Consider the following 15,946-nt stretch of genomic DNA (forward strand, 5'->3'; position numbering starts at 1 on the left):
CAGACAGCAGTATGTCAAGTTGAGTTCACATCTGATTGCCTACGCACAGACACGTGGGTAAGGTGGGAGAATGCTGACCTAGGTTCCGAATGGCAGAAGTTGCCAACAGAAAATGGTAGAAAAGACCCAGGCCTAGAAATCTAGAGAACCTGGAGCTGGTCCTGGCACCAGCTTTGCTACCAACTACTCATGACCTTGGGTGAGCCATCTCACCTTTTAAGATGCTGATGTCCTCATTTTTAACACATGATGGGCAGAAATGGGTCCGTGTTTTCACTGTGGGTAGTGACTTAGGTAGCAGATGATAAAATCAATTTAGTGGATCAAGACCAACATTAAAAACACTATTCTAGAGGCACCTGGGTGGCTCAGTGGGTTAAGCCTCTGCCTTCAGCTCAGGTCATGATCTCAGGGTCCTGGGATCGAGTCCCGCGTTGGGCTCTCTGCTTGGCAGGGAGCCTGCTTCCCCCTCTCTTTCTACCTACCTCTCTGCCTACCTGTGATCTCTGTCAAACAAATAAATAAAATCTCAAAAAAAAAAAAAAACACAACACTGTTCTAGGGCTGACACAGAAATTATATATGATGAATCTAGAGTAACCTGTAGCTCCAGAAAGAAAGAACATCCTAAAAAAAAATCGATAATGATGGGCTTAGGTCAAAAGAACAGAGGAACCAACTGGAAGTGCACCTACCAGCCAAAACCGGTACAATTACAGCAACAAAATAAAGCATTACTGGATCATAACCCAAAACATAAAATAAACATCCATGAACCCACAGATATAAAAATTAACTGAAAAAAATCAATAAATGAGGGATAGACAAACCCAACATGCAGAAAATACCAAATAATGTATGTAGCTATTCCAACCTCAAGGAGGTGAATGCAACCCCCCACTCCTTAGGTGTGGCCTGCACAAGTGGGTTGGGGAAAGAGTAATTTCACAATGGAGACACCTGACAAACAGCATCTCAAGTGGCTGACCAAGGTCACATGGAGAGTGATAAATCATGTTGGCAGTACGTACCCTCAGTCTGGTGTGAGGAGAATGGCACTTCAACTCTGTTATCTTTCTCCCCCAAACACATAACCCTAGTCTAGTCATGAGAAAAACACCAGACAAATCCAAACTGAGGGCCATTCTACAAAATGGCCAACCAGCCTGCCTCGAAATTGTCAAGGTCATCAAAAACAAGGGATCCTGGGGCGCCTGGGTGGCTCAGTGGATTAAGCCGCTGCCTTCGGCTCAGGTCATGATCTCAGTGTCCTGGGATCAAGCCCCACATTGGGCTCTCTGCTCAGCAGGGAGCCTGCTTCCCCCTCTCTCTCTGCCTGACTCTCTGCCTACTTGTGATCGCTCTCTGTCAAATAAATAAATAAAATCTTTAAAAAAAAAAGGGGGGGGATCCTGGAATAGCAAAAATGTACTAAGTAAAAACCAAGGAAGTCGGGATGAAGTAGAGACTTTGGTTAATAATAATGTATTAGTGTTGGTTCATTAACTGAGACAAATGAACCTTCCTTATGTAAGATAGTAACTATAGGGGAAACTGAGTGTGAGACATAGGGAACTCTAGTATCTTTACAAGTTTTCAGGAAATCTAAAACTGTTCTAAAATGAAAAGCTATTTTGGAGTCGGGAGGGTGATTAAAACAAAGTCTGAGCATTCTCAGAGCAGCTCATCTCTAAGCTTTTCGCCAGCAGTAAAGGCTAGTGAAACTATAAGGACCACGACAGCTACAATGAGAAAATCTAGACACAATCTCAGTTCTGCAATTCGCCCCTCGGGTAAGTGACTCACCTTAGCCAAGGTCCGCAGTCAGATTTTCTCCAACTATGCAACAAGGTTAATACATTTCCTGCCTACCTCACAGTGTTATTTTGTTGTGAGAAGCAAAGTAGATCAATGTGATTCAGAAATGTGGAAATACCCTACAAATTATGGTGGTTATGATAACTTAGCCATGATGATAACCAGAATTCTCCGATCCTTTCCCAAGTCAGAGCAGACTCCAGGCTGTCAAGACTCAGTCTTCTGCCTACTGAACCAATGTTTGGATTTTCAAAGGGGTCCCAGTGCCAGCAGCACCAGCATCACCTGAGAACCTGTTAGAAACGCACAATCTCGAGCCCCATCATAGATCCACTATATCAGAAACTCTAGGGCCCATGGATCAGCAAGCTGTGTTTAAAAAGGCCCTGCAGATCAGTCTGGAGCTGCTGGAGCTTGGAACCATCGCCCCAGAGAAAATGACAGATCTCAGGGATAACTGTGAGTCCCAATCAAATGGGCCACATTCCTCCAGCTGGCTTCCTTCCCCATTAGCAACCCCGTGGCTCCATCTCCTCTGGAGTCCCCTTCACCTCTACTGACTCCTAGGCAATTCTCCCACAACTCCTCTGACAGTGTGGAGGAGACACAGTACTAGCTGCAGAGAGGTGCACAAGGCCATGATATGCTAAGCATCAGTGTGAGCTAAGTAGCTAGAGCAAGACACAAGAACATGGCTTTATTTAGCCCAACTAATCTGTCAAGTTCTTAGCGATGAGGGAAATCAGGGCACCCCTCAGGACCATTCCGCCAAACAGTTTACCAATACCCAGATTCCAACATTCTGTCCTTCTGGTCCCAGGCCTTCGTCAGACAAGGTGTCTTAATCTGTGCATCAGAAAAGGCAGACACCCATCCACGCTTATCTGCAAACACCTGTGAAAATAAAACCTTGGGATGCCAGAGAACCAAAGAGATTTCCAGGCCCTTAAACCAGGAACAAATGGTGCAGCACTGAAAGTAACAAACCGACTAGAATGCTACTAGAAAAACAGGAATTGCAAGTCAGGAGTACAGCTCCTTAGCAGGTCTGCACCAAGAAGCCCATGCAATCCTTCCTCTGAACCACGTTTAGGCCACAGCTGCCACCCCTTTCCTTTCTGACTCAATACTGGCATTATTCCTAAGGATATACATACAGTAAACATCAGACAGGATGGGGCTTAAAAAAGATGGAGTAAAACACCTAATTAGGGCAAACCGTATGCTGTCTTTGTACATGTACATTGACAAGGTAAAAAAAAATTGCCGACACAGAGTCTCTCTGAAGAACAGAGGCACGACTGCTTGAGTCTTGAGTGAGACAGGAAGACGATGTCTCAGCACAGCTCATAAATAAAACATTGGCGTAAAAATATATGCCGGCCAATAATCCTTCTCTTCATTCACTTCCACTTCCCTTATTCCCCATCAAGAGCCTCCTGGAATATAGAGGCTGTAGCCCATAATTTACTGACAGATGAAAGAAAAAAGATAAACGATATGCCATCCCATAGGCAAACTGACCGAGAGTCAGAAAACCAACTAAGAGCGAGCTGGTACTAGCCCCACACTTCCAGTCTGCAGGAACCCCGAACACCTGTCCTTAGAGCCACCAACATGATCCAGCTTGAAGTTTTACCATAACTTGTCCTGTCTCCCACCAACCCTCCTCTTCACCAAGGAACACCAAGTAACTTCTCCAGTAAGAGAGCATTTACACTGATGAAAGTGTATTCCAATTTTTACAACATTCTGTGGCTCCCAGCTGCAGAGGCCGGCGTACGGCCCTGCCCTCAAGCTCCCCGGAATAGCTACCCTCCAGCTACATCAGACAGCACCTCTTCCAGCCCTTGCTCAACATCCCCTTGGCCTAAAATGTCTTGATCTTTACAATCTTACCACATTTCAAGGTCCTGCTCTGTTCGCATCTCCCCTACACCAGAAGCTCTCTCCTAGTTTATTCTTTGGAATTACTCACCTGCATTCACTAGCAATCTGGGAAGTAACAGTCCCACTGCCACCACCACTGGGTGTCTGCAAGAAGGAAATTAAGTAATGTTCTTTCAAAAAGTACTGAGAAGACTGCCTCACTTTTTGTAGATAATCCATTAAAGGAAGCTACTACTATTATCAGTATATGGTCCTCCCATCTTAGGACAAGTTGCCCTTCCCCGACCGACCTCTTAGCCGGCCTTCCTCAAAGGACCACACGCATCTATTCCCCCACCTTCTCTCCGGAGACCCACCCAAAAGGTTGTACAGGTTGGGCCTCCCTTGGAAACCTCAACTGCCACAATTTCGCCGGGACTGGCTGACTCACAGAGGTGATTACCAGCCTCGCCCTCTCCTCTGAGTTACCCACTGGACATTTCCAGTGATGCCAGCCAGACACCTCAAGCTTAGCATGTTCAAACCCAAAAGCTTTCCTTTTCCCTAAAATCTATTCAATCTTCCTATTTTCCCTTAGAGTATTCATGGCACCTTAAATAACACCGTCACGTATGCCTGAAACTCTAAAGTTCCTTTATGTGTTTGCTTTAATATTTACTGCACAATAACACACTGATGTGGAACAAAACTCAAGAGGTACAATTTCAATCCTGAGCACACCTGTCCTTTTCCTACCACTCTCCCTTTCTTGGGGAATCTGATGTTACCAACCTCTTGTGCATGCTTCAAAAGATACTTTATATGTATGATCCACAGTGGGTACCAGTAAATGTTTATCAACCAGTTCTCTGGAAAAGCAAAAACAAAAACAAAAGCCCTGATTTGTTGCCTACTGTCTTAAAAGTTTCAATCCATGTGAAATTTATCTTTCTGGAAGGTATGATGTAAGGCTCCAACTTTTTTTTTTTCTCAAGTAGGCAGAGAGGCAGGCAGAGAGAGAGGAGGAAGCAGGCTCTCCACGGAGCAGAGAGCCCAATGCGAAGCTCGATCCCAGTACCCTGGGATCATGACCTGAGCCGAAGACAGAGGCTTTAACCCACTGAGCCACCCAGGCACCCCGTAAGGCTCCAACTTTTATACCTGTTGGTACCAACGCCGGTTATTATCTCCCACAGAATCATCTTTGCCTTCTCCCTCAAAGCCCCCACACCCCCTGCCCCTGCCCAGATCACTAGAATACCTAGGAGCTGTCATTTTAACCTTCCAATATTTCTGAGTTGTCTTTCTCCTTTCTTCTCCATTGTCATCACCCCAGGTCAGACTCGCCGTGCTTGTGTTCCGAACCTCGGACCTTCTCCACCAGCACTAGGATACTTCCTCTAAGAGGGCTCCTGCTATGTCCCCTCTGTATTCACTGTCTACAGAATAAAGTCCAAACCCTCTTGGGGATTCAGGACCCCTCTCTGTTCTCATATCCTTTCACTTTCCCCATTTAAAACCATTCTTATCATCACTCTGGAAGTTTCCTCATTCCTCAAAATGCTACGGCCCTGACTCACCCTGCATTCGCTATAGGATGTGCTTTCTACCTAGCCCTCTGTTCCCGTCCTTCACCCTATGCATCCTTTGAGGCTTGGCTCAAATATCCACTTCTCTGCGAAAGTGCCTCCATGCTCCTCCAACCGGGAAATACTGTGTTCCCAGCCGGCACCCACCCCTTCTTGTCTCTCACAATTGTGCCTTTATATCTGCCTCTTGGAATAACTGTCCCTTGAGAGCAGCGCTGTACCAATTTTTTCATGCTCCCTGCTTCTAGGTAGCCCCTTAGATGCAATAAATTGCTTTTAATGAAATGAAAATGCCTTTGGGTGCATCAGAATCACCCAAAAGGCTTACAAAAATTCGGATTGCTGGGCCCACTGGTAGAGAATTAGAAGATTCAGCAGGTCTGGGGGAAGGCCCAAGAATCTGCATTTCTAATGAGTTCCCAGGGAATGCTGACACAGCAAATCCTGGAACCCACTTTGAAAACCACTGTCTCAGACCACACTTCAAACCTCAAACTGAAGGCCTTTAGAAACATAGGTCCAAAAATCTCATGGGGGAGGAAATCTTCTTAAGCCGGTATTGTTTAGATATAGGTAAATCTCATCCTGTCCTCCCAGTTGGGCCTAAAAAGGTGGTGAATGGCCCACGGCCACAGAGGCAGAGACACTGTTGGGATGGCACCCATCTGCTGATTCTCTGGCTCCCAGTCCAGGGCTCTCCCCACACCGAGGGGCCCTCTGGTCAAGGGCCTGGCAGGAGAAGCAGAATGATCAGATTGCATGCTGGTTCACTTTTTCCCTCTGTGACTCTCAGTAAACTACCTAAGCCTCTCCAGGCCTATGACAACCAGGGGTTCTCTGAGAGGAAGAGGAAGTCAAAGTCAAAGTCAAGGAAGTCAAAGAAACCAACTTGGCAAGTGAAACCCCCAAAAAATATTTTGGAAAAACACCAGTGTAATGAGCACACTAGGAAGTCACACACACGAGTTGTCTTTCTAAAGCCAACTTTATTTAGTCATAACGCAAAGTTAATCCTAATTCTAAAGCAAGTTCAGGATTCCAAACTCAGTGACATTTCACCATGTGATTAAACTTGGCTTCTTACACAGCACACAGAGCAGAACATAAGACAGGCCATACAACAAGCACATAACAGAGGGGTGTAGGAAGTTAAGAAAGCAAACATGCAGTCAGTCTGTGGGCATGCAGCTGAGATAAGGCCTGGCTCTGGTCTGGTCTGGGTCAGCTCTCCGCAGTTACTGCTTCTTATGTTCAAGCAGGAAGGATCCATTCTGCTGAGATCAATCCGGCGAGCCTTACTGGCAGCTGCCTTTTTCACATGGTTAGACATAGAGGGGTCAGGTCTGGAGAGTCTGACAGCTTGATGCCTCCCACTTTTTTAAAGACTTTTATTACAGAGGGGGGACATAAACAGGAGGAGTAGCAAACAGAGGGAGAAGGAGACGCAGGCTCCCTGCTGAGCAGAGAACAGATGTAGGGCTCAGTTCCAGGGCCCTAAGCTGAAGGCAGATGCTTAACCACTTAAGCTACCCAGGCGTCCCAATCGTCCCCTTTTCATGGGATTTAATGTGTCTCTGTCCCAGTAGGCCCCTTCTGGTTCAGTTCCTTATCAGTTCCAGGGAGTCAGCTGACATGGGTAGCGGAGGTATCTTCTATCTGCAGTACCTTTAACTGCTTGCCTCATTGATGACACATTCTCCTTGACATGAGAGTCTCCATTTTGCTCGCCACAACCAGCTTAAGGAATTAGGAGGAGCTGAGAGGCAAGCCCTGGCACAGCTGCACAGGAATGGAAGCCAGACCACAACCATGTGGCACAGACAGGCATGGTCTAGTCAGGACACACTCTCAGCAGCAGAATCTCCACGGCCCTTGGCATTGGACCCAGAGTCCAGCCTGGCTCACAGGGCCACCCGGGGTCCAAGAGAATGGAGCCCTTGTCCTGGTCTCAGAAAACCAGATGCAAAGAAGTGATTCCTCAAATGGAAATCAGGAAGGGTGAGTAGGTGCTGGACAACCAAAGAACCAGTAATGGCTCCCCAGCTTCAGTTTGGTCACTGGCAAACTGAGACGATGACAGCCACCTCCCAAGTTATCCAAAGATCTAAGGTGTCTGTGGCACCCAGCAAGGGCTTCTGTTACTAGCTGCCACTGCTGTTTCCATTACTTGGTAATTATCATCACTGCCTTTCAAGGCAGCATGGCTCCCCATTCCCTAAGGACGCCAACAGGCTCCAAAGGACACCTTAGTTAATCCCATATGCACTAGAACTCTGCTTGAAGCAGCTCTGAATCCATGAGAAAAACCCAAGGGGGTCTTCCCTCTATTCTTGGAGGCCTTCAAATACCCCAGACTCATGGCATCTCAGCTACTAGACAATAAGCTACTTTGGAATTAGAACCAGCAAGTGATTTTCAGCTACTTTCGTGGCTATGCTAGAGAACAGGTTGTTTTATCTCATTCAATTTCAGTTACAAAGGCGGTAAAAACTCAACTTCGGATTCAATTCCCAGTAGCAAATAAACCTGTATAGCATCATAGAAAGCAATTCAAAAGTTCAAAAGAAACACTGAATCCCTCTTCCCACTCAGTTCCACCTGGCCTCCCTTCCCGCAACGCAAGCAGCAAACAGACACAAATAGGGCAGGGTTTTGCTTCGGTTATCCTCTGAGGATTCCCAGCCCCGTTCTCTTTCTCCTCCTTCGTTAGACAATCAGCAGCCTGAATCATGACCTACAGAAAAATGGAACTTTTCTCCCCAGAGTCCCAATTACAATTCAGACTCGGTTCCCTTTGAGCCACAAAGCCCCACTGTAACTAACGAATTCTCTGTGACTGTGTAATATCTCCCTTCCCTATCTAAACTGTAAGCTTCTTGAAGGGAGGTTCCACATCTGTCTATTCATTACCATATCCCCAGTACACAGGCTGGCACCTGACACAGTGTGCGTCCTCAATAAATACTTTTTACGTATAAGAGCAGAAATCTCACTCCCAAGTTTTCATTCCAGGGAGGCATTTACTTCAAGTTTAATAATGTTTGTGAGATTTTAAAAATAATATTATGTAGCTTTTGCTTTGAAACATTTCAGATCACTGTCCACCACAAACAATTTGGGAAAGAAAAATGTGTTTTATAGAAGTTAAACTATGAAGTTCTTGTATTACAGTATTTGATATCAAGAACGAAAACAAGTATGGGAATCTTCAATGGTACTACATTTTAATATGTAAGTGGAGAAACATTATATGGAGAAAAGTGTTTGACACAAACATTTTTTTTTAAGATTTTATTTATTCATTTGAGAGGGAAAGAGAGAGCACAAGCAAGGGGAGAGGCAAAGGGAGAGGGGAAGCAGACTCCCCTGATACAGGCTGACACGGGGCTCAAACCTAGGACGTGGAGATTGTGACCTAAGCTGAAGGCAGATGCTTAACCATGTGAGCCACCAGATGCCCCTATGCACACATCATTTAAAAAATCAGATTTTAACATGTTAACTGTAGAGAGTAAACAAAATAATGAATCTGATTTTATATGGACAGTTACAGATCCTTTGATGATTTCTTGGGCTGTTCGTGGCAATTTGATTCTGTTCTACTTACATTAAAGCTATTTTTCAATTCAGGTCCACTCTCTGTGAGGAAACACAGACATCCAGAAACTGACATAATGCTCCTCTAAAGAAATTTTATATGAAAGCAATGTGCTTCTCAGCCATAAATCCACTTATTATTATTTAAGCATCATACTCTGCTCATATTCCAGGGATCTTGGGGAGCCTAGAAACAATCGCATTCTGACGCACAAACAGATTTAGGCAGACTGATTATAAATCAAGTCCAGAAAAATTCAATTTCAGGGTATAAACACTGTGAGTAAGAACAATGACATTACCATTGCATTTTCTCTATTTTTCCAAGATGAGGGAAATATTTCATCAACTTTAAAACAAAAGAATCAGATAAATCACTAAAGGAACAAGTCCCTCATGCTGCTACTCCATTTATTGTCAAAGAGGTTTTAAATGTCCACACAGGTGAAGCAAGCCCAGGAATGACATTGCAAGCCCATCTGCTATTAAGCTTCTACAGAGACTCATCTCCGAACAAATCAATATTTCTCAATCTTTTCCTATAAGAGGGGTCATTTATGAAAAATATTTTACTTCGGACTTCTAAAAAAAATCAAATGTCTTTGATTTTAACTTATTTTGAAAAATCTCAGATAGATGTAAAAGTATACATCACTTCCCAACACTGAAAGTCAGTGTCCCAACAGAAAGGTAATATGTCCCATATATGTAATTTTAATTTTTAAGTAGCCAATTAAAAAAAGTAAAAGGAAACATGTGAAATTGTTTTAATTATATATCACTGTAGTATGTCCAAACTATCATCATTTGAACATAGAAACAAAAATTGAGATGATTTTACGTTCTTTTTCGTACTACCTCTTCGAAACTCAGCCTATATGTTACACTTGTCACACACTGCAATAAGGATTCCCTGTATTTCAAGTGCTCAGCAGCCACACGTGGCCAATGGCCACCCTAGTCAACAGCAAATATAGAGAACAGTATTAAAAAACCCCATGAATTCATCACCCAGCTTCAGTCATCACTACTGGTTCCCTCTAAACTCCCTGCCTAATTGCAGATTATTCCAAAGCAAATGCTTAAAAAATTGTAACATTGCATCCATGTTCAAATTTCCTTATCTTCTTTTTTAGCAGTTGTACAGTTGCTCAGATTGGGATCTAAACAATCAATCACAAGGATCGCTTTTTTTTTTTTTTAAGATTTTATTTATTTATTTGACAGACAGAGATCACAAGTAGGCAGAAAGGCAGGCAGAGAGAGAGGGAGAAGCAGGCTCCCTGCTGAGCAGAGAGCCCGATGCGGGCCTCGATCCCAGAAACCTGGGATCATGACCTGAGCCGAAGGCAGAGGCTTTAACCCACTGAGCCACCCAGGTGCCCCACAAGGATCACTTTTTAATGACACTGTTTGAGGACACTGATGTAACAGGAGCTATACTTTTAGTAAAATGCTCCTTTCACTCACATGTTTCTTACACATCTATCTTGTGCCAAACACTGCTCTAGCCCCAAGACAGGACAATAAACAAGACTGAAGGGACTTGTGGTTTAGTTCCTGACTGCACATTAGGACCACTCAAGGAGGCTTTACTAAGCAAGACCAGTCCCATCAAAGGGCAAATGGATAAATAAAACATGGTATTAAGTACATCGAGGAGGTGGTAGGCAATAAAAAGAATGAAGTGCTGGGGTGCCTGGGTGGCTCAGTGGGTTAAGCCTCTGCCTTTAGCTCAGGTCATGATCCCAGGGTCCTGGGATCGAGCCCCACATTGGGCTCTCTGCTCGGCGGGGAGCCTGCTTTCCCCCACCTCTGCCTACTTGTGATCGGTCTGTCAAATAAATAAATAAAATCTTAAAAAAAAAAAAAAGTATTGGGGGGAGGAATGAAAGGAGCAGAGTGCTAAAGAAAGAAATCCATATACTCAAAGGTCAGAAACTGAACTGGGGACTCACACTTTTTTTTTTTTTTTTTTTTTTTAATGCTGTAAGAGATTGAGTTCAAGGAGATTATTCTGGCAGAAGTGGCTTATGACCATCTTCAGGGGCGCCTGGGTGGCTCAGTGGTTAAAGCCTCTGCCTTTGGCTCGGGTCATGATCCCAGGGTCCTGGGATCGAGCCTCACGTCGGGCTCTCTGCTCAGCGGGGAGCCTGCCTCCTCCTCCTCTCTCTCTCTGCCTGCCTCTCTGCCTACTTGTGATCTGTCTGTCAAATAAATAAAAATCTTAAAAAAAAAGAAGTGGCTTATGAGTTCAGCCTTGAAAGACTTGGGTTTTTCACAGTAAGAGAGAGTAAAAGAGCTTTCTAGGCAACAGGAGTGTAGGCGCAAAGGCAAAATGCTCCATTGCTGAAGCAAGTTCAGGCTGCCTGTGCACAGGACTGGGGAACGAAGGGTGAAGGTGGGCACTGGGCCCAGGCTGCCAGATCCTGATTCTAGGCTAAGGGCTCCAGGTTCAAATGGGGACAGAAAGGACCTGGGGTTTCAGTCTCAGATCCATCTAGTCTTAGCTGTAAAGCAGCCTCATCTGGAATACAATTTTTCCTACCCTCACCTGGGTATAAAAATAGTGCCTACTCGGGGCACCGGGGTGGCTCAATCAGTTATGCATCTGCCTTCGGCTCAGGTCATGATCCCGGGGTCATGGGATGGAGGCCGACATCAGGCTCACCGGCGGTGGGGGAGGAGGGAGGTCTGCTTGTCCCTCTCCCTCTGGCCCTCCTCCAAACACATGCTTTTTTCCTCTCTCCCTCTCTCCTTCATAAATAAATAAAATCTTTAAAAATGACAGTACCTAAAAAATAATCACAGTGCCTACTCTGGTGTTGCTCTGAGGATTAAAGGAATAACTCATCTACAGCACACAGGACGGTACAGCACAAGAAGTGTGGCAGCACTGCTTTTATTAATTTTATTAATTAATTTTTATTAATTTATTATTATTAACTATATAAGCCACTCAGGAACTCTGAACAACATAATGACAGCACTTAAAGAATTCACCTGACTGTAATGTACAGGAGAGCCTGAGGGAGGAGCATCCACCTGTAAATAACATTAGCACAGCGTGCAGAAGTCCCTAAGACCCCGTAGAGATCATGGTGCAGGGGCAACAGGAAAGGATCGATATGAAAGGTGCTGAGGAGGAGAGTGCCAAGAACTGGGGTATGCATGAGGGTGGCCTGAACACTAGTGATTGGGAACTCAAGAGGGAATTTTCCAGATGAGAGAGCTCAAAAGCTGATGAATAAGATGCAGACAGAAGAGAAATTCACAGGGAACTACAAACAACTCTCAATTATCCATGGAAGGCTCTTTCAGCTGAACAGATTCCATCCTCCTTTGTACACACACTCCCATTACTTCTGTGGGTATTCTAGGTTGGAGGGCTCCCCAACCCTCCCTGGAGTACTCCTGAAATGGAATTAACAATTTAAAAACATAGCACTTCCAAAAAGCACATTATAAATAAAACTGGATTATTCAGACCCTCGTGTAAGGGAAAAACGTTATACTACCCCCTAAAACTGGAATAGAAGTAGGGGGAAAAAAGGATCACAAATTCCTTTCCACCTCTATTTTGCCATTAGCCCTTTAGGTGATAAACATGAAATTCTTATTTAACTTCTCCTTGCCCTCAGTTTCCAAAAGAATATAAAGAGCTGGGGCGCCTGGGTGGCTCAGTGGGTTAAAGCCGCTGCCTTCGGCTCAGGTCATGATCCCAGGGTCCTGGGATCGAGCCCCGCATCGGGCTCTCTGCTCTGCAGGGAGCCTGCTTCCTCCTCTCTCTCTCTCTGCCTGCCTCTCTGCCTACTTGGGATCTCTCTCTGTCAAATAAATAAATAAAATCTTTAAGAAAAAAAAAAAAGAATATAAAGAGCTGAAACATAGTTATTTTACTAAAAGGCTGCTGCAGAAGCATTTAGAATTAGCTGTGGTTTCGGATTCTCCTCAGTTCTACATATGGAAAAAGAACAACTAGCTGGCTTTCCAGAACTTTCCTTAAGAGGCATATAGCATTACTGCATTCAGAATTCATTTACCATAATGGGTAAAACCCAACCGATTTCTCTTTAGATTTCGGTAAAAGTTTCAATGTAAGTGAAATTATTTCCTTTCCTCCTTATTAAAAGTCGCCCATCTACCAAGCCCACAAACCATAAACTCAACCACAAAAATCAGTGGCAGTAAGAGTCTCAACAATTCAGAAAACTATACAACTAGACACTTGATACTAGCATTGGTAAATTTATAGCCCAACTTCACATGCTTTTAACGCATCATTGAATCCATCGTTAACAACTAATTAAATTATGGGAGCAGGAGAGATTTCGTATTGTGGAAGGAGCTAAAGATACAGAGTCAGAAAGACTATTAACAAAATCTAGCTCAGCAATTTACTATTGATGGGGCAAGTTCTTGAACCTAGGCTGCAGTTTCTTGATCTGAAAAATGGAGACAACCTCAAAACACTGCCTATAAGATGGTAAAGATTGAATGAGATAACGCAACCTTGGGCAGCTTGCTAGTGTGTAGCTACAATGTAACTACTAGCTAGTATCGAAACTGTATCTCAATAATGATAAAGCACCAAATATTCTTTTGACTAAGCAATAGTTTTTATTACAAATAAGGCTAAACGTCTATTGGTTATAATAGTGAAAACCATATTTTACTTCCTTGGAAGTGGTCCAGCACAACAGGAAATGAACTTGAATTTTAGTTCTGCCAGGATAATCTTGGGGAAATTGGCTAACCTGCTAGAGCCTCAATTTCCCATCTGCTTAGAAATACCTAGCCAATAGGGGTGCCTGGGTGGCTCAGCTGGTTAAGCCACTGCCTTTGGCTCTGGTCATGATCCCAGAGTCTGGGGATCAAGTCCTGCATTAGGCTTCCTGCCCCATGGGGAGTCTGCTTCTCCTTCTGACCTTCTTCTCCCCCTCATGCTCTCTCTCACCCTCAAATAAATAAAATCTTAAAAAAAAAAATACCTAGCTAATAACAAGACTATGATAATGTTTAATGAGCTGATCTATATAAAGTTCTAGCACATACCGATTTCTTATTAAGTACTCAACCTTTAGCAGTTACTGGTATTTGTTAATTTTCCCAACAGGAAAAAAAAAAAACAAAAAACGGATAAATAAGCATGAAAATAAAACCCAGGTATGAAGTCACCTTTCTTCATATTTTACAGAGAAGTTCTTATTCATTTATTTCATAATTTTTTTCTTGCATATCTATTGTGTGTCAGGCACTGTTGTTGACAGATAAGGTGTTTGCTTTCCTGGAACTTCCATTCTAGTGGAGGAAGGCAGACAGTAAACAGCCCAAGGAGATAATTCTGAGAGAGAGGAGTGCTATGAGGAACACCAAAAACGGTGAGTGCCAGCACGCTGGGGGGTGAGGGGGAAAATTGAAATAGTCATTTAGCTAGGGTGCATTTCAGCCCAGGCCTGCCTGATTGGTGTCCCTTGGCCAGAAGGGGGAACCTCACCTTGTATGAGGCTTAGATATAGAGTGGGGATGATCAGAAGTCAGGCCTACATCTTTATCTGTGTTAGGATCTCTTTTGCAGCTGCAGCTTAAAATATTTATAAACTCCCAACCCAGTTCTCAAACTGTGAGGGTCAGTGCAATATCAGGGAGGGGGGTGATGGAGGGGGCCTCCGATGCACCTTAGCACAGTTCCCAGACACGCCAAAAGCGACAACTTCAGAGTCCCCGCAGCTCAGGGTCCCGACTGAGACTGATGCTTTGTGAGATGAAGAAGGAAGAGTACAAGTGTGCACAAGGTGGACGGCAAGTTGCATTAACGAAGGAGGGCGGCTTGCCCCGATAAGAAATAAATATCTGGACGATCTACCACAATGCCCTACAGGGACTCCAGAGGCTGCAAACGTTTCCTAGGGCGCTGGGACGCCCAAGGGGCGGGTGCCCCTGGCGGGGAGAACCGGGAGTGGGGCAATCCGAGCCAGGGGATGCAGGCGAGCTGGCGCCAGCAAGCACGCCCCATCCCGCGGATGTGGCAAAGGCTTGCGCTCGGTCCAGTTTACACAGGTTTCCTGCGCCTCTCGCCCCGGTGCCGCGCCTCTTGGCTGCCCAGGACAACCTCTCCGCTCCCAACCCTCCGGCGCCCGGACTCAGTCTCCTGCGCTCGGCGTCTTCTCACCGTCAGTCCCGGTCAAACCGTCCCCTTCAGAGCAGGACCCCGGTCTTACTTCCCCGGAGCCTGGCGCCGGCCGCGATAGCCATCTCCCCTGCTCGGGGCTGCCCCAGGAGCCGGTTCTTCCCTGGACGACAGGAGACAGACGCTGCTCGCACGGCGACTGGTGGCGCCCCCCAACATCGCAGCCCTTGCGAGCGCGCACCGCCCCTGGCCCCCACCACCCCAGAACCATTCTGCCGGGCGTCCCAGCGCTCACCTGCACGCTCCGCCGCCGGGGACGCCGCCTAGTTCTCTGGTGTGCGGCTCCGGGCTTCGTCCACAAACCCGGGAGGAGGCAAAGCCCTCTTCTCCGGTCCCCCCGCAAGGCGCAGCAGACAGTTCCCGTGCCAGCCGCAGGAGACCGAGGCGGGGACGGGCACTCGTGGAAGGCCAGCGGGGCCGGAGTCCGCGCGGCGTACCGGCCGCCTTGCGCTAGGGTCCCCCCTGCGCTGCGCTGCCTGGCTCGAAAGCGCTGCGGCCGCGCGGCCGGTTCCCGGTACTTTGCCCAGAACTTCTCCGCGCGCCGCCAGTAGAGTAGCGGGAGGAGCTGCACGAGGGGCGGGGACGAGGAGGAGGAGCCTGTGGCCGCCCTGGGGGCGGAGCCACTTGAGGGGGCGGGGAGAGCGGCTGAGTGACCACACTCTCACCAATGAGGAGTCGATTCTGAGGAAGAAGGTGGAGCGACGCACTGGGAAGGAGCGAGCGGATTCCATGACGCTGTCATGGCAGTTGGAACTCCGGTTTCCGGCAGATGGGAGGGTAGGAGGGAGAGGAGAGCTGCAGCAGCGTCGCAAAGGAGCTACTGGCAGGCTAGCGCGCAGCCCGCCTGCCGTAGGAGCTTAATAAATGTTCCTCGAGTGGCGTT

General features: G+C 46.0%; 1 protein-coding gene across 6 annotated transcripts in view; it reads right to left on the reverse strand.

The window, feature by feature from the left end:
* OSBPL3 (oxysterol binding protein like 3) overlaps positions 1–15,946 on the reverse strand; it is a 178,345-nt gene that overhangs the window by 161,157 nt on the left and 1,242 nt on the right. For 2 of the 6 annotated variants that reach the window (XM_047694800.1, XM_047694796.1), the window contains exon 1: positions 15,299–15,642. The exons of 1 other annotated variant lie outside the window; for it this stretch is intronic. The gene's annotated coding sequence lies outside the window, so the exon portion shown is untranslated. Of the gene's footprint in view, positions 1–15,045; positions 15,145–15,298; positions 15,643–15,946 lie in introns of those variants that run through there. 3 more of the 6 variants (XM_047694802.1, XM_047694801.1, XM_047694798.1) reach the window with 2 other exon arrangements.

Source organism: Lutra lutra, chromosome 11, assembly GCF_902655055.1.
Source record: "Lutra lutra chromosome 11, mLutLut1.2, whole genome shotgun sequence".
Taxonomy (NCBI): Eukaryota; Metazoa; Chordata; class Mammalia; order Carnivora; family Mustelidae; genus Lutra; species Lutra lutra.